We start from the raw sequence: 19,175 nt of genomic DNA on the forward strand, positions 1-19,175 counted from the left end.
GCCGAGTCTGTTGAATGTACAGGTGCATCTAAAAAAAAATTAATATAATTGAAAAGTTACTTTATTTCAGTTATTGACACTATTTTAAGGGTTTATTTCTTTTATTGTTAATGGCTTACAGCCAATAAACCCAAAATTCAGTGTTTCAGAAAATGTGAATATTATATAAGAGCAGTTGGTACTTTTAGCAGTGTGGGCAGTGTGCCAAGCCCTGCTGGAAAATGAAATCTACACCTCTATAAAAGTTGTCAGCAGAGGAAAGTTGCTGCAAGATTTTCCAGGAAAACACTGCACTGACTTCAGACTAGATATAACAGTGGACCGACACTAGCAGATGACTTGTCTCTCCAAACCATCACTGATCATCAGTACATTTTGCATTTCATTTGTAAATCAAGGGACCAGAGTCTGGAGAAATAGTGGAGAGACACACAGTCCAAACTGCTTGAGGTCTAGTGTGAAGTTTCCACAATCAGTGATGGTTTGGAGAGTCATGTCATCTGCTGGTGTTATTAATTCCAAAGTCAGTGCAGTGTTTTCCCAGAAAATCTTACAGCAACTCATCCTTTCCTCTGCTGACAACTTTTATGGAGGTGTAGATTTCATTTTCCAGCAGGACTTGGCCCACACTGCCAAAAGTACCAATTGGTCTTTTATAATATTCTTATTTGCTGAGACACTGACATTAGGGTTTTCATCGGGGGTGCTGTTATCTTGTGGTTTCTGAGGCTGATAACTCTAATGAACTCATACTGTGCAACAGAGATAACTCTTGGTCTTTCTTTCCGGGGTCCTGATGAGAGACAAGTTTCATCATAATATTTTAATGGTCTTTGGGACTGCACTTCTGTTTTTAAGTTCTTTCATTTTTTGCATTGACATTTTGTAAGTATTTTTTCTTTACTTAGTTTAGTATTTCTTGCCATAATATGGATTAGAATGTTACTCAAATAGGGCTGTTCACTGTATACCAACTCTACCTCTTCACAACTTTACAACTGATGCTCTCAAACACATCAGGAGGGCAAGAAACTCAAACAAGAGGTATCTACTTTGTAGTTTCTAAAATATAAAACATGTTCTGGATTGTGTAACACTTATTAATAATCTACAATGCAAACATGTTTTAAATCGGGGAACAAAAAAAATACTGAATTTAAGGTGTGTCCAAATCATTGACTGTTTTTTGTTTATATTAATTTCTTTTTTCATATGTGACATGCAAACACAGTTATGATATGATCTATATAGAATACAAAAACAAAACAAAATACATTGAAAAGAAAGGGAACCCCCAAAGTTTACAGAACGCAAGAAAATTAAAATACCTTTTGTACACTTATTTTAAATATTCTATTTAAATTGTTAAACAGTATTATCTGAGTGTTATTAGAAGTTTTCTCGCATTAAAAACACATTTGATTCATTTCGACACGCGAATCGGTTCGACTGGTTCCATAAAAAGAACCGATTCAAAGGAGCGACTCGTTCAGGAGCCGTGCATTGCTATTGTGTAACCTGAAAGGAGTATCTGTGAGGGACATGGAGAATATTTGAGTCCGACCTCAGAGTGAGGAGAAACTGGTTTCCGTGGATGATTTATTCTCTTTCTGCTGCTTTTAGAGCTTTAACGTTTTAGACTATCTGATGAAGTGGGTTCTCTGAGGTATAAACTCTGATCTGAGGAGCTTCGGCCCGGCCGGAGCTGTATTTAAAGTTTATGTAACCTGTCTTCTTTATGTAAGACACGGTTTAATAACGTGAATGTGCTGTGAGACAGTGCTGCTGGCTGAGCAGTGATTATGAAAGCTAGTTAACTAATCATTAAACGAGGTTAACTAACCGGCCCCTCCTGACTCACGCGTTTCATAAATGTTCTTTTCCCTGAATTAGTACACGGGGGTGGATCCACTCTGCACTGGTTACATATTAAGGTATCACATAACCTAGTTTTCACGTAACCTGAGGAGGCTGTTACACAACTGATAAATAATGCACTTCCAGTCCCCATAAGCAGAAATTAAGTCAGTGATTTGGTTGAGCACCATGTTCCTATTTTTCTTAGTGTGGTTAAAAAAGACTTTAGAAAACTTTTTCCAGCTAAATCACTTATATTTTCACTAAAATGCATTTTTACCAAAATTAAATATGCATTTATTAAAAACATGGTCGACATAGAGTAGCAAAAATATGCATATTGTTCATTGTGACCTTGCTCTGTTTCAAAGATATATTTAATCACTTTCCTAAAATAATAAGTAGAAAAAATAATTCAGTGATTTGGTCGAACTCCATGTTCCCATTTTTATTAGTGTAGTTAAAAAAAAAAACTACATTGTGAATCAAATCAAATACTAAGAAATATGAATCAGTAGACCTCTAAAAGAACAACAATAACAAAAAGCCATAGAATAAGTAAAAAGACTAAATAGGTTAAATGGGTCATTATAAAAATACTGTGCCTTTTGGCCCTCAAAAAGTCTAAAAAAAACAAAGACACAAGATTTTTCTTTCTTCTTTTTACAATTTACATATTTATAAAACTGAACTTTAGATTTTCACCTACTTGCATTTTTAGCAGAATTGAATTGGTATTTAATTAAAACATAGTTGATCTAGAGTAGCAAAAAATATATTGTTAATTGTGACCTTGCTCTGGTTTTAAATATACATTTCGTCACTTTCCTAAAATAATAATCAGAAAAATAAGTCAGTGATTTGGTTGAACACCATTTTCCCCTTTTTCCTAGTGTGGTTAAAAAGACTATAAATAAATGGACACTGAATTAAATAAAACAACAAGAAAAATGAATCAGTAGACCTTCAAAACATCAACAATAACAAAAAAAACATAGAATTAGTAAAAAAAAAAAAAAACTAAAAAGCTTAAATGGGTCATTCTAAAAAAATACTGTGCATTTTGGCCCTTAAAACATCTAAAAACCAAAAGACCCAAGATTTGTCATTCTTTTATCATATTCATTTTTAGCAAAATTGAATATGTGTTCAATAAAAAACATGATTGACCTAGAGTAGCTAAAATGTCATATTGTTCATTGTGACCTTGCTCTGTCACTTTCCTAAAATAACAAGTCAGTGATTTGGTTGAACACCATCTTCCCATTTTATTAACGTGGTTAAAAAAAGCCTATAAAGTGAACTGGCACTGAATCAAATTTAAACTAGAAGAAATATGTTTCAGTAGACTTACATACAGACCTCCAACTGGTAGCCAACTCTTTATTAAAACCATGATTTTTATACTCTTCACATTAGTGAACACAATGAATATTTGACAAATAAAATTATTCCAAAACAACCCGAAACTCATAGATTAAGCAAAAAGACATAATTGTTTGAATGGGTCATTATCAAAATACTATGCCTTTTGGCACTCATAACTTTAAGTACAAAAGACAAATGATTTTTAGTTCTTCCAACTATTTATCATATTTATAAGACTTCAGACTACACAGAAATCATATTTTTCACTTTAGAATCATATTTGAATCATATTTAATCACTTTAGATTTTCATTTACAAGCATTTGTCCATCCTTTCATTGATGGTCATATTGAAAAGCAAGAAAACATATATTTGGACTATTTAATTTATGCAAGGATGAAAAACTGTCAAAATTATTAAAACCTGTAAAAAATAAAAAGGCGCTTAAAGTGTTTGGTATTCTACCTTCCGCGAAATATTATACAATTTTTTTTACAGTCATTCACTTGGACGTAGAATTCAGTCAGCCAAGGTATGTTTTGCTAATGTGGCTAACTGAAAATATTTTTTGACTAAACCGCATAGAAACTGTACTATAATCGCTTGAACCATATGTTTATTATTCAGCTATTAATCGTAATACAGAAAATTTTGAATTGTGAATATTGTGGTAACTGTTTGGTTTAGCACATCCCCTGATGTTCCACAGGGTTCTATGTTTTAGCAACAGTGTCTCTGATGTTAATTATAAAAGTAATGCAGTTATGAGAGAACTGAAGACTGGATTTACATACAGGTTCTAACAGGTTAAAGAAATCCTGACTGTGTGAATATCAGATATAATTAAATATAACAGAAATCAAATAGAAATGTTTTGTTTATTGTAAAACACACTGTATGTTGTAAACAGGAAAACCCTTCTGCTATTCAAGGATTCAAGGATTCAAGGAGATTTTATTGTCATTCGCATCTTATGTGGTACATGAGGTGGAACGAAATTGTGATCTCACGATCCAGTTTACACCCAAGAGCTGTTATTAAATAGATATATAGATAAAAGTACAATAAAGGAATACAATAAAAATAGAATATACAAAATAGTTAAAGATAAATACCCCAAAATGAAATAAATAGAAAGAGTAGACAGGTTGCAGCAACAAGTCCAGAGTGCAAATGTGCTATAGCAGCATGAAATGAATTTGAGCAGTAGAAAATAAAGTGTCTCAGTGCGGGTAAAGTGACCGTGTTTGTACAGTAATTGTCCTTGTGTGTCAGTGCAGTGTGTTGTTAAGTGGAGTTTAAGAGTCTTACAGCTTCCGGAATGAAGCTGTTTCTCAGTCTGGTTGTTTTGCACTTGATGCTCCGCAGCCTCCGTCCTGAGGGAAGCGGGACAAAAAGTGCATGTGCTGGGTGGGTGGGATCCTTCCTGATGCAGGTGGCCCTCTTCCTGCATCTGGAGGTGTAGATGTCCATGGTGCTGGGGAAGCTGACTCCAACAATCCTCTGTGCAGCCTTCACCACCCTCTGCAGAGCTTTCCTGTCTGCAGCAGAGCAGCTTCCATGCCACACGTTGATGCTGGAGCACACGACGCTCTCCACCACACATCTGTAGAAGGAGGTGAGGACTGCGCTCCCGAGTCCAGCTCGTCTCAGCCTCCTGAGGAAGTAGAGCCGCTGATGTGCCTTCCTGACCAGAGTGGAGGTGTTGTTGCTCCAGGTGAGGTTGCTGCTCAGGTGCACCCCTAAGTACCTGTAGCTGTCGACCACTTCCACCGCAGATCCTCCAATGTGCAGGGGGAGGTGGGCATGCTGGCCTCTTCTGAAGTCCACAATCATCTCCTTCGTCTTCTTTACGTTGATGCAGAGGTTGTTCTCTCTGCACCAACCCTCCAGGTGTTCCACCTCCTGCCTGTAGCTGGACTCATCTCTGTTTGTGATGCATCCAACCACTGCTGTGTCGTCTGCAAACTTCACAATATGACAGCCTGGATGGAGAGGTGAGCAGTCATATGTGAGCAGTGTGAACAGGAGGGGGCTCAGCACACAGCCCTGAGGGGAGCCAGTGCTGAGGATTATAGTGGGGGAGGAGATGTTGTGAATTCTCACAGACTGCGGCCTGTTGGTCAGGAAGTCTAGGACCCAGTTGCACAGCGAAGAGCTCAGTCCTAGTGAGGAGAGTTTATTTATCAGGGTCTGTGGAATCATGGTGTTGAAAGCGGATGTGAAGTCCACAAAGAGCATACGGACATAGGAATCCTTCTGCTCCAGGTGGGTGAGGGCAGTGTGGACCACGGAGGAGATGGCATCCTCTGTGGATCGGTTCTTCCTGTATGCATACTGGTGTGGATCCACAGTGACGTTGATGGTGGCTTTGATGTGGGTCTGAACCAGTCTTTCAAAGCACTTTGTGACTATCGGAGTGAGGGCCACTGGCCGGTAGTCATTCAGACCTGTCACTGCGGAGCTCTTGGGGACTGGGATGATGGTGGCGGTCTTCAGGCAAGTGGGGACAGCTGCCTGGATGAGGGACGCGTTGAAAATGTCGGCCAGGACGTCCGAGAGCTGGTCTGCGCAGTCTCTTAGCACCCGTCCGGGGATGTTGTCCGGGCCAGCAGCTTTTCGGGGGTTGATCCTTCTCAGCGTTCTCCTTACTTCTGCTGGTGTCACGCTGAGGGGCTCCTCTCCTGGTGAGTGTGGGAGTCTGGTGCTGGGGGGGGTGTCAGGATTCTCAAAGCGGGCGTAGAACTTGTTGAGAGCCTCAGGCAGGGATGGGTCTTTGGAGCTTTGTGCAGCGTTGGATTTGTAGTCCGTGATGCACTTGATGCCCCTCCACATGCTCTGTGGATCCTGGGAGGAAAAGTGTCCCTGGATTTTCTGAGCATATGCAGCTTTTGCCCTCTTAACTCCAACAGTCAGCTCTCTTCTAGCCCTCCTGAGTTTGTCTGGGTCTCCAGACCTGAAGGCAGCATCCCTGGCTTTCAGCAGAGAACGCAGCTCTGCGTTCAGCCAGGGCTTCTGGTTGGGGTAGCAAGTCACAGTCTTGGTGGTAGTGACATCCTCAGTGCACTTGCTGATGTACCCAAGAACAGCAGATGTGTACTCCTCCAGATCCAGCTCCCCCTCACACTCAGCAGCATCCCTGAAGACCTGCCAGTCTGTGCAGCCGAAGCAGTCCTGCAGCACAGCGTCGCCGTCACTGGGCCACACAGTGATGGTCTTCTGTGTGGGTTTGGAGCATCGCAGCGGGGGGTGGTATGCGGGGACCAGCATGATGGAGATGTGGTCTGAAAGCCCGAGGTGGGGGCGCGGGAATGCCCTGTAAGCGTCTTTCACGGAGGAATAAACGCGGTCTAACGTATTATTACCTCGCGTTGGGATGTTCACGTGTTGGTAAAACCTCGGCAGCGTGTTCTTCAGTTCTACGTGGTTAAAATCCCCCGCTACCACGTAGAACGCGTCCGGATGCTTGTTCTGAAGCGAGCTGATGTTCTCATGGAGCTCCTTCAGCGCGTTGTTAGCATTAGCATCCGGCACTATGTAAACAGCAATCACGAACACCGCCGAAAACTCACGAGGCAGATAGTGAGGGCGACACTTCACAGTCAGCTGTTCTGTCGCCTCGGAGCAGTGGCTGTTTACCAACACGCAGTTTGTGCACCAACCTTTGTTTATGTAGACGCACAAACCGCCCCCCCGGGATTTTCCAGATAAAAGGCTGCGGTCCGCTCGGAAGAGCTGCCGGCCGGCGAGCTGGAAGGCTGAGTCCGGCATGGTGTGATTCAGCCAGGTTTCCGTGAGACAAATCACAGCGCAGTTCCTCATCTCCTCAGAAACATTCATCCTCAGCCGCAGCAGGTCCAGTTTGTTATCCAAAGCGCGGACATTAGACAGGAAAAGCGACGGAATCGGGGGCCGGTTAGCATTAGCCTTTAGCCTGGCTAGCACCCCAGCGCGTTTTCCTCGCTTCTGACGCCGCTGGCACCGCCTCCTCCTGCCCTTTGTCTGCAGTGATCCGCTCCCCCACGCCGGAGCGCGGAGGAGCTGTAGCTCGCCCAGCGTAGCTCGGATATTATTGTCCAAAGTTGCTGTTTTACTGACCAAACTGTCCATAATCCTCAAAAGTTCGGTTCTGCTATAACTCACACGCGTAGGGTGCGTGAAGTTGGGTTCAGAACCGACGGAAAAACAGCTCAAAAAAGGGTGTTCGCTAGGAGCGTGAGTAGCCGCTGCACTACTGCGCGCCGCCATCTTGAGGTTAGCATTGGTAGACGTGGAAAATGTCTCATAGGGGCTCTGAGCTTGGCTAAAGTTAGAAAGGCTAAATATGTTTGGCTAATGTTTCTAACAAGTAATGGAAGTCTATTTCACTGAAAGCATTTTTTTAAACTGTGTTGAAAGGAACCCTGGTGATTTGTTGTGATATGGTTGCCCTTGACTCGGTCCTATATTATATAAGGTAACCATGATGTGCCTTTCCTGGAAAACATCCAGCTAAGCTAAAGCTAATGCTAAAACTAAAAAAAGTATTAAGTATTAGAATGAAATTTACTGATTTAATTATACTTACCTCAGTATTGCTTCCTCAGTAAAACACTGACGTCATGTTTTTTTTTTTTTTCTGGACAGAGACATACCCATTATAGGGACTCTGGGCTGTGTCCAAATCTATATATAGTACTTTAGTATACATGCCATACAAACAATGCACTGCTAATAATGGTGTACTGCTATTTAGTATGCAGTTTTGGATACGGCCCTGGTCTAAGCTGGATTTGTGCTGAATGGAAATGATCAGGACTTTCAAAAAAGGATCACTATTTCTCCCATTGGTAAACAAAACCAGTAGAATAATAAATCAACAAAAAATAGTTTACTGCCATTTTGTTATTGTATGTCTACAAACCTCTAATGTCATATTATTATTCTGTAGGCAGTGTTAGTATGTTAGATATGAATAAAAAAAATTGCTGCTGTCTTATCCTGTTCATAAAAAGTTTCAAATTTAATTTGAATGTCACAGGATCCTATAAATCATGCAGAAGAGTAGTAGTAGTTGAGTATACCCAGCTAATAAAATACCGCTCTTAGAACTTTTTCTAATGTTGTGTTTCGGTTGTCAGAGCGTTGCTGTTGCTGTTCCCACAATATGATTTTTTTTCCAGTTTTCTTAATGTTTTCAGAACATGTTTGTAAGTTTACAGGAAGCATTCCAAGAACATTGTCTCAGCCTTATACGCAACAATAATTTAACATTCCCAGAATGTTACCTTGGAACATTCCCTCGGTGTGAATGTGTCCAGTTTTTAAAATCCGTAATTTATTCATTCATTTTAAAATGTCTAGCTGTGGTCTCTAGAATAAATGAATGCCATGTGAGCTCATGAATATTCATACGTGCAAAGATATCACATCTGATTAGCTAACGGTGATGTGACACATCGAGACGGACAACAATTTTAAAATAAAGACATTTTTACACTAATAACAGTTTTTGCAATGTCATATGTTACTTTACAACATGTGTAATGCACTGCTAAGTCTTAAAGTCTCTGTAAAATGCTAAAACACCAGAGATCCTATGTAAACCTATAGTTACTTACACAGAGGTGGGTAGTCCAGGGCCAGAAATCCACCCTGGGGTGAACTTTTACTTTTAACTAAAACTTTTAACTAGAACTGTTTTAAACATACACACCTACCTATCTCAATTGCCGGTGGTGTACCATAGTTAAATTCTAACCATTTGTTCCCTAGCTCTGCATTACTGGGCAAAGCATTGATGTGATATTTGCACAAATAACACAGGAACACACAAACTACCATGTTTTTCCTAACACTGTTAGCTCCTGTCTAACGAGATGTGTCGGCTTCAGCGCTGCCTGTGTGCGGTTGCGAGCCAAGATGGGCAAGGCCATTGTAGATCCATGCGGTTCTTGACTCACTTTCCAACTCGCCTTTTAGGTTTCCAAACCAAAGATTTATTTCTTAAAAAATAATACACAAGAAACTGGAACAAAACAATTAAAATGCTTATAAACAGAAAACTAGGTACTTATATTCATGTTCTTTATTCCTAAAACTGCGGTCAGAAAAGGTGAGGCTCCTTTGGCTTTTTTCTGCTTGTCTTGTTTTTTTCTCCTGCATGAGCCTAATTGTTAATGACCTTCAAAAAACACTGTAATTATCCGAATCTAACTCTAACTAATCTCACTACTGCCACCTACAGGTGCCTAGTGGTAACACACATTTCTAATGCCATTACTGTCATACTAATGCTGGCCCTTACACATCCGGCCCCTAATTGTCTTGTAAATAAACAAACAATTACAATAAACCATATCATTCCTTAACACTTAATATCAGTAAACAATTTCTTAAATAAACAGTTTTAAACAACCAAATATTGTACAATTATCCTTTGCCTTTCTTTCTCTTTTTTTTCACAAAGGGAATTTTCAAAGGTCGGTCTCTATGAATGTCCAATATGTCTTCATAAACTCGAACAACATGGAGTCAGAGGTTCAAGCACATGACTCACCGTTGGAGATCAGTCTTTACCACTGGCTCATGCAGCAAGCAACATGCTACATATCCCCTTCAAGTAAGAGATAGAGCTTAGTGACTGGTCTCAGGAGAAGATTCATGCTGGTCTTCAGTCGGACTTGATGAACTCTCCCCTTAATGTCTTGTATGGTCTTGATGACTCGACCCATAATCCAGGAACTTCTGGGAGCAGAATCATCAATCAGCAGCACAATGTCACCAACTGCAACATTACGCCTTGGGTGCAGCCACTTTTGCCTTTGCTGCAGGTCTGGCAAATACTCCTTAGTCCAGCATTTCCAAAATAACTCTGCCATGTACTGGACCTGGCGCCATCTGCGTCTGGAGTAGATATCCTTGGCACTGAAAATACCTGGAGGTATTACAGGTTTAGTCTTCATCAAGAAAAGATGATTCGGGGTAATTGCCTCCAAGTCATTGGGATCATCCGACACTTCGGTGAGAGGACGACTGTTGATGACGGCCTCAACCTCGCACATAAGCATTTGCAGACCCTCCTCATCCAAAGTCTGCTGCTTCACGACAGAATTTAGAATCTTCCGCACTGATCTTATCTGGCGTTCCCACACCCCGCCATGGTGGGATGCTGTTGGGGGGTTAAAGATCCACTTAATGTTCCTTTTTGTCATTTCAGCTTCAATCTGATCTTTATTCAACTCCTGTACTGCCTGTCGCAGCTCATGTTCTGCACCGATGAAGTTTGTGCCGTTGTCTGATCTGATCACTTTGACTTGACCCCTTCTAGCAACAAATCTTCGTAGGGCATTAATACAGGAGTCCGTATCAAGTGAACTTGATCTCAAGATGAACTGCTCTTACTGCAAGACACGTAAAAATCCCTCCGTATCTCTTCAAAGTGGTACGACCTCTCTTAATTTCGAATGGGCCAAAATAATCGACACCAACATTAGTAAATGGCGGCTCATCGGGTAAGACTCTGTCTTTTGGAAGGTCGGCCATTATCTGCCTGCTTGCAATTCCGTGCTGGCGTCTACAGATGACGCACCGAGATAACATGTTCCTAATGACAGCATGAGGCCAAGGTAACCAATGCTTTTCTCTCAGTTTCGACAGCACGTAATTGTGCCCACTGTGTCCAACTTCCTTATGGACTGCTCTTAGGATAAGCAATGTAATGTGCATATCCTTTGACAAGATAGCCGGGTACTTTGACTCTTGCATACTGGCTCTATTCAGTCTGCCACCCACTCTCACAGTGTTGTCCTGCAGGACAGGTGACAACCTGTAGAGAGGGCTGCACTTTGAGACCATTTTCTCTTTTTCCAACGCAGCTATCTCTTTAGAGAATGCACGCTTCTGGCTGATTCGTACAATCTCTGACTCAGCATTCACAATGTCATCAAAGGACGGAGGACTGACACAAAAAGAAGCCTTCAGTTCAGCCATCCTTCTTTCTATGTTCTTATCCTTTCCAAGACCATCACTTGATACAAATTCCTTTCGGTTTTGACTTAGAAGCTTCAGGGTGTTCTTAAGCTTGATCATCCATGCAACCGCTCGCTTCAGACGAGGCCAATCTGAATAATGATCAATGAACTTTAGGACTATGTCCTCTGCATTCTCAGTGGCCACAGTGAATACCGCAGCTTCCTTCACTTCAGGATCTTTTACCAGAGACTGATTGAAACTGTCTGGAAAGGTAGGCCATGTGTCCTCAGGATGCAGCAAGAATTCTGGGCCACGTATTGGCCTTCAGGAATGCTTCCACTGTGCAACCTCTGGAAGCGTGGTCGGCTGGATTGTTGAAGGATTCCACATATCTCCATTGGCTTACTTTGAACTGTTCTCTGATTGTTGTAATCCGGTTGGCAACAAACATACGAAACCTTGCTGATTCATTCTGGATGTACCTAAGGACTGTGGTACTATCAGTCCAAAATACAGATTCCTCCAAGTTGATAGTTGCAACTCTTGCCTTTCCCATTGTGAAAGAACACTGTTCTTCATGCTTTTCATTTTTCAAGACCAGGTAAGTACCATAACCTCGCTCACTAGCATTGGTGAAATGATGCAGTCTGGCTTCTGTAGCTGCTCCAAAGTCATGTGTCTTAACACATCTCCTCACTTCCCGCTCTGACAACTTGTGCAGGTGAGTTATCCATTGTTCCCACTGCTTCACTAGGGGTTCTGGCATATCATCATCCCATCCATGTTTCCTCACACACAACTCCTGAAGTATGCCTTTCATTGGTAGGATTATGGGAGAGAGAATCCCTAAAGGGTCATAGATGGAACTAACCATGGACAACAAACCTCGTCTTGTGAGCATTTTCCTCTTAATGGTCACTTTGAACTTCAAGGCATCTGATTCAATGCACCATTGGACTCCTAAAGCCCTTTCTAGAGTAAGTGAGTCTTTGTCCAACTCCAAATTTTGGAACCCTGAGGCCCTTTCCTCTTCTGGAACTGATGCCAGGACTTTGCGACTATTAGAGGTCCACTTGGTCACTCTAAATCTGCCCAAGGCACACAGAGCTCTTACTTCCTGAATCAATGCCACTGCTTCAGCCTCGGATGCAACTGATCAGAGGCAGTTGTCGACATAGAAGTGTCGCATCACTGTTTTGGATGCCTCTGCACTGAACTGATTTTGGAAGTGTTCAGCACACTGTCTGAGTGCATAGTTGGCAAAACTTGGGGATGAGGTTGCCCCAAATAAGTGAACAACCATCCTATGTTCCTCCAATTCTTGTCTGTGGTCCCCCTGTGGCCACCACAGGAATCTCAAAAGGTTCACATCTTTGGCAGGGACCCGTACCTGATGGAACATGCCTTCAATATCTGACATGAAGGCCACTGGTTCTTGCCTGAACCTCAACAAGACACCAATCATGGAGTTGGTTAAATCTGGCCCTTGAAGTAGCTGTGAGTTCAGAGAAATTCCTTGGAACTTGGCTGCACAATCGAAGACTACCCTGATCTTATGCTTGGTAGGGTGGTAGACCCCATGATGTGGGATGTACCACGTCCTTGCTACATCTTCCTTGTTGTCGAGCTTGTCTTTGGGAATTTTCTCTGCATAGCCCTTCTCAAGCATGTCACTCATTAACTTGACGTAATCCTGACAGAACTGCTCATTTTTCATGAACTTCCTTCGCAGGTGCTCTGCCCTATGCACAGCTATCTTGCGATTGTTCGGAAACTTGGCATCCACCGCTTTCAGGGGAAGACCAATGCTAAAGCGTCCGTCTACCAATTGTACTGACTTAGACACCGAATCCATGAATCGTCTGTCTTCTACAGACATTTCCATTTTCTCTACATGCTGAACTTCAGGAAAGTCAAGCTTCATCTGATGGTGTATGAGAACATCAAGACATGCCACAGAAATTATGTTAGTTTTTGCTCAGTTATGAACAGTTTTCCTCAGTTATAAACAGTTTTCCTCAGTTATAAACAGTTTTGCTCAGTTATAAACAGTTATGAACAGATTTGCTCAGTTATACACATTTATGAACAGATTTGCTCAGTTATAAACAGTTTTGCTCAGTTATAAACAGTTTTGCTCAGTTATAAACAGTTATGAACAGATTTGCTCAGTTATAAACAGTTATGAACAGATTTGCTCAGTTATGAACAGTTTTCCTCAGTTATAAACAGTTTTGCTCGGTTATAAACAGTTATGAACAGATTTGCTCAGTTATAAACAGTTATGAACAGATTTGCTCAGTTATAAACAGTTATGAACAGATTTGCTCAGTTATAAACAGTTTTGCTCAGTTATAAACAGTTATGAACAGATTTGCTCAGTTATGAACAGTTGTCCTCAGTCATAAACAGTTTTGCTCAGTTATAAAAAGTTATGAACAGATTTGCTCAGTTATAAACAGTTATGAACAGATTTGCTCAGTTGTAAACAGTTATGAACAGATTTGCTCAGTTATAAACAGTTTTGCTCAGTTATAAACAGTTATGAACAGTTTTGCTCAGTTATAAACAGTTTTCCTCAGTCATAAACAGTTTTGCTCAGTTATAAAAAGTTATGAACAGATGTATACAGGTGTGAAACAGTGCTGGATAAATCTCTTCTTTTCTATAGATTTTTTAGATTCTGCTGCTGCTTCTTCTTTTTTTTGATTCTGCCGCTTCTTCTTTTTCGCTGGAGGTTGAACAGCAGAATCTCCTCGGCTAGGAACAGCGCTGAGCTCAATCTCTGCAGGAGCTTTTCTTTTCCTGTTACCTTTCTTCTTTCTAGACCTTTTCTTTGCTTTCTTGGTAAGAGGATCCATGAATCGTCTGTCTTCTACAGACATTTCCATTTTCTCTACATGCTGAACTTCAGGAAAGTCAAGCTTCATCTGATGGTGTATGAGAACATCAAGACATGCCACAGAAATTATGTTCGTTTTTGCTCAGTTATGAACAGTTTTCCTCAGTTATGAACAGTTTTCCTCAGTTATAAACAGTTTTCTTCAGTTATAAACAGTTTTGCTCAGTTATAAACAGTTTTGCTCAGTTATAAACAGTTATGAACAGATTTGCTCAGTTATACACATTTATGAACAGATTTGCTCAGTTATAAACAGTTTTGCTCAGTTATAAACAGTTTTGCTCAGTTATAAACAGTTATGAACAGATTTGCTCAGTTATAAACAGTTATGAACAGATTTGCTCAGTTATGAACAGTTTTCCTCAGTTATAAACAGTTTTGCTCGGTTATAAACAGTTATGAACAGATTTGCTCAGTTATAAACAGTTATGAACAGATTTGCTCAGTTATAAACAGTTATGAACAGATTTGCTCAGTTATAAACAGTTTTTCTCAGTTATAAACAGTTATGAACAGATTTGCTCAGTTATGAACAGTTTTCCTCAGTTATAAACAGTTTTCCTCAGTCATAAACAGTTATGAACAGATTTGCTCAGTTATAAACAGTTATGAACAGACTTGCTCAGTTATGAACAGTTTTCCTCAGTTATAAACAGTTTTGCTCAGTTATAAACAGTTATGAACAGATTTGCTCGGTTATAAACAGTTATGAACAGATTTGCTCAGTTATAAACAGTTATGAACAGATTTGCTCAGTTATAAACAGTTATGAACAGATTTGCTCAGTTATAAACAGTTTTGCTCAGTTATAAACAGTTATGAACAGATTTGCTCAGTTATGAACAGTTTTCCTCAGTTATAAACAGTTTTCCTCAGTCATAAACAGTTATGAACAGATTTGCTCAGTTATAAACAGTTATGAACAGATTTGCTCAGTTATGAACAGTTTTCCTCAGTTATAAACAGTTTTGCTCGGTTATAAACAGTTATGAACAGATTTGCTCGGTTATAAACAGTTATGAACAGATTTGCTCAGTTATAAACAGTTATGAACAGATTTGCTCAGTTATAAACAGTTTTGCTCACTTATAAAAAAGTTATGATCAGATGTATACAGGTGTGAAACAGTGCTGGATAAATCTATTCTTTTCTATAGATTTTTTAGATTCTGCTGCTGCTGCTTCTTTTTTTTTATTCTGCCGCTTCTTCTTTTTCGCTGGAGGTTGAACAGCAGAATCTCCTCGGCTAGGAACAGCGCTGAGCTCAATCTCTGCAGGAGCTTTTCTTTTCCTGTTACCTTTCTTCTTTCTAGACCTTTTCTTTGCTTTCTTGGTAAGAGGATCCATGAATCGTCTGTCTTCTACAGACATTTCCATTTTCTCTACATGCTGAACTTCAGGAAAGTCAAGCTTCATCTGATGGTGTATGAGAACATCAAGACATGCCACAGAAATTATGTTCGTTTTTGCTCAGTTATGAACAGTTTTCCTCAGTTATGAACAGTTTTCCTCAGTTATAAACAGTTTTCTTCAGTTATAAACAGTTTTGCTCAGTTATAAACAGTTTTGCTCAGTTATAAACAGTTATGAACAGATTTGCTCAGTTATACACATTTATGAACAGATTTGCTCAGTTATAAACAGTTTTGCTCAGTTATAAACAGTTTTGCTCAGTTATAAACAGTTATGAACAGATTTGCTCAGTTATAAACAGTTATGAACAGATTTGCTCAGTTATGAACAGTTTTCCTCAGTTATAAACAGTTTTGCTCGGTTATAAACAGTTATGAACAGATTTGCTCAGTTATAAACAGTTATGAACAGATTTGCTCAGTTATAAACAGTTATGAACAGATTTGCTCAGTTATAAACAGTTTTGCTCAGTTATAAACAGTTATGAACAGATTTGCTCAGTTATGAACAGTTTTCCTCAGTTATAAACAGTTTTCCTCAGTCATAAACAGTTATGAACAGATTTGCTCAGTTATAAACAGTTATGAACAGATTTGCTCAGTTATGAACAGTTTTCCTCAGTTATAAACAGTTTTGCTCGGTTATAAACAGTTATGAACAGATTTGCTCGGTTATAAACAGTTATGAACAGATTTGCTCAGTTATAAACAGTTATGAACAGATTTGCTCAGTTATAAACAGTTTTGCTCACTTATAAAAAAGTTATGAACAGATGTATACAGGTGTGAAACAGTGCTGGATAAATCTCTTCTTTTCTATAGATTTTTTAGATTCTGCTGCTGCTGCTTCTTCTTTTTTTTATTCTGCCGCTTCTTCTTTTTCGCTGGAGGTTGAACAGCAGAATCTCCTCGGCTAGGAACAGCGCTGAGCTCAATCTCTGCAGGAGCTTTTCTTTTCCTGTTACCTTTCTTCTTTCTAGACCTTTTCTTTGCTTTCTTGGTAAGAGGATCCATGAATCGTCTGTCTTCTACAGACATTTCCATTTTCTCTACATGCTGAACTTCAGGAAAGTCAAGCTTCATCTGATGGTGTATGAGAACATCAAGACATGCCACAGAAATTATGTTCTTTTTTGCTCAGTTATGAACAGTTTTGCTCAGTTATGAACAGTTTTCCTCAGTTATAAACAGTTTTCCTCAGTTATAAACAGTTTTGCTCAGTTATAAACAGTTTTGCTCAGTTATAAACAGTTATGAACAGATTTGCTCAGTTATACACATTTATGAACAGATTTGCTCAGTTATAAACAGTTTTGCTCAGTTATGAACAGTTTTGCTCAGTTATAAACAGTTATGAACAGATTTGCTCAGTTATGAACAGTTTTCCTCAGTTATAAACAGTTTTGCTCGGTTATAAACAGTTATGAACAGATTTGCTCAGTTATAAACAGTTATGAACAGATTTGCTCAGTTATAAACATTTATGAACAGATTTGCTCAGTTATAAACAGTTTTGCTCAGTTATAAACAGTTATGAACAGTTTGCTCAGTTATAAACAGTTTTCCTCAGTCATAAACAGTTTTGCTCAGTTATAAAAAGTTATGATCAGATGTATACAGGTGTGAAACAGTGCTGGATAAATCTCTTCTTTTCTATAGATTTTTTAGATTCTGCTGCTGCTTCTTCTTTTTTTTGATTCTGCCGCTTCTTCTTTTTCGCTGGAGGTTGAACAGCAGAATCTCCTCGGCTAGGAACAGCGCTGAGCTCAATCTCTGCAGGAGCTTTTCTTTTCCTGTTACCTTTCTTCTTTCTAGACCTTTTCTTTGCTTTCTTGGTAAGAGGATCCATGAATCGTCTGTCTTCTACAGACATTTCCATTTTCTCTACATGCTGAACTTCAGGAAAGTCAAGCTTCATCTGATGGTGTATGAGAACATCAAGACATGCCACAGAAATTATGTTCGTTTTTGCTCAGTTATGAACAGTTTTCCTCAGTTATGAACAGTTTTCCTCAGTTATAAACAGTTTTCTTCAGTTATAAACAGTTTTGCTCAGTTATAAACAGTTTTGCTCAGTTATAAACAGTTATGAACAGATTTGCTCAGTTATACACATTTATGAACAGATTTGCTCAGTTATAAACAGTTTTGCTCAGTTATAAACAGTTTTGCTCAGTTATAAACAGTTATGAACAGATTTGCTCAGTTATAAACAGTTATGAACAGATTTGCTCAGTTATGAACAGTTTTCCTCAGTTATAAACAGTTTTGCTCGGTTATAAACAGTTATGAACAGATTTGCTCAGTTATAAACAGTTATGAACAGATTTGCTCAGTTATAAACAGTTATGAACAGATTTGCTCAGTTATAAACAGTTTTGCTCAGTTATAAACAGTTATGAACAGATTTGCTCAGTTATGAACAGTTTTCCTCAGTTATAAACAGTTTTCCTCAGTCATAAACAGTTATGAACAGATTTGCTCAGTTATAAACAGTTATGAACAGATTTGCTCAGTTATAAACAGTTATGAACAGATTTGCTCAGTTATGAACAGTTTCCCTCAGTTATAAACAGTTTTGCTCAGTTATAAACAGTTATGAACAGATTTGCTCGGTTATAAACAGTTATGAACAGATTTGCTCAGTTATAAACAGTTATGAACAGATTTGCTCAGTTATAAACAGTTTTGCTCACTTATAAAAAAGTTATGAACAGATGTATACAGGTGTGAAACAGTGCTGGATAAATCTCTTCTTTTCTATAGATTTTTTAGATTCTGCTGCTGCTGCTTCTTCTTTTTTTTATTCTGCCGCTTCTTCTTTTTCGCTGGAGGTTGAACAGCAGAATCTCCTCGGCTAGGAACAGCGCTGAGCTCAATCTCTGCAGGAGCTTTTCTTTTCCTGTTACCTTTCTTCTTTCTAGACCTTTTCTTTGCTTTCTTGGTAAGAGGATCCATGAATCGTCTGTCTTCTACAGACATTTCCATTTTCTCTACATGCTGAACTTCAGGAAAGTCAAGCTTCATCTGATGGTGTATGAGAACATCAAGACATGCCACAGAAATTATGTTCGTTTTTGCTCAGTTATGAACAGTTTTCCTCAGTTATGAACAGTTTTCCTCAGTTATAAACAGTTTTCTTCAGTTATAAACAGTTTTGCTCAGTTATAAACAGTTTTGCTCAGTTATAAACAGTTATGAACAGATTTGCTCAGTTATACACATTTATGAACAGATTTGCTCAGTTATAAACAGTTTTGCTCAGTTATAAACAGTTTTGCTCAGTTATAAACAGTTATGAACAGATTTGCTCAGTTATAAACAGTTATGAACAGATTTGCTCAGTTATGAACAGTTTTCCTCAGTTATAAACAGTTTTGCTCGGTTATAAACAGTTATGAACAGATTTGCTCAGTTATAAACAGTTATGAACAGATTTGCTCAGTTATAAACAGTTATGAACAGATTTGCTCAGTTATAAACAGTTTTGCTCAGTTATAAACAGTTATGAACAGATTTGCTCAGTTATGAACAGTTTTCCTCAGTTATAAACAGTTTTCCTCAGTCATAAACAGTTATGAACAGATTTGCTCAGTTATAAACAGTTATGAACAGATTTGCTCAGTTATGAACAGTTTTCCTCAGTTATAAACAGTTTTGCTCGGTTATAAACAGTTATGAACA

This window comes from Astyanax mexicanus, chromosome 21, assembly GCF_023375975.1.
Source record: "Astyanax mexicanus isolate ESR-SI-001 chromosome 21, AstMex3_surface, whole genome shotgun sequence".
Classification (NCBI taxonomy): Eukaryota; Metazoa; Chordata; class Actinopteri; order Characiformes; family Acestrorhamphidae; genus Astyanax; species Astyanax mexicanus.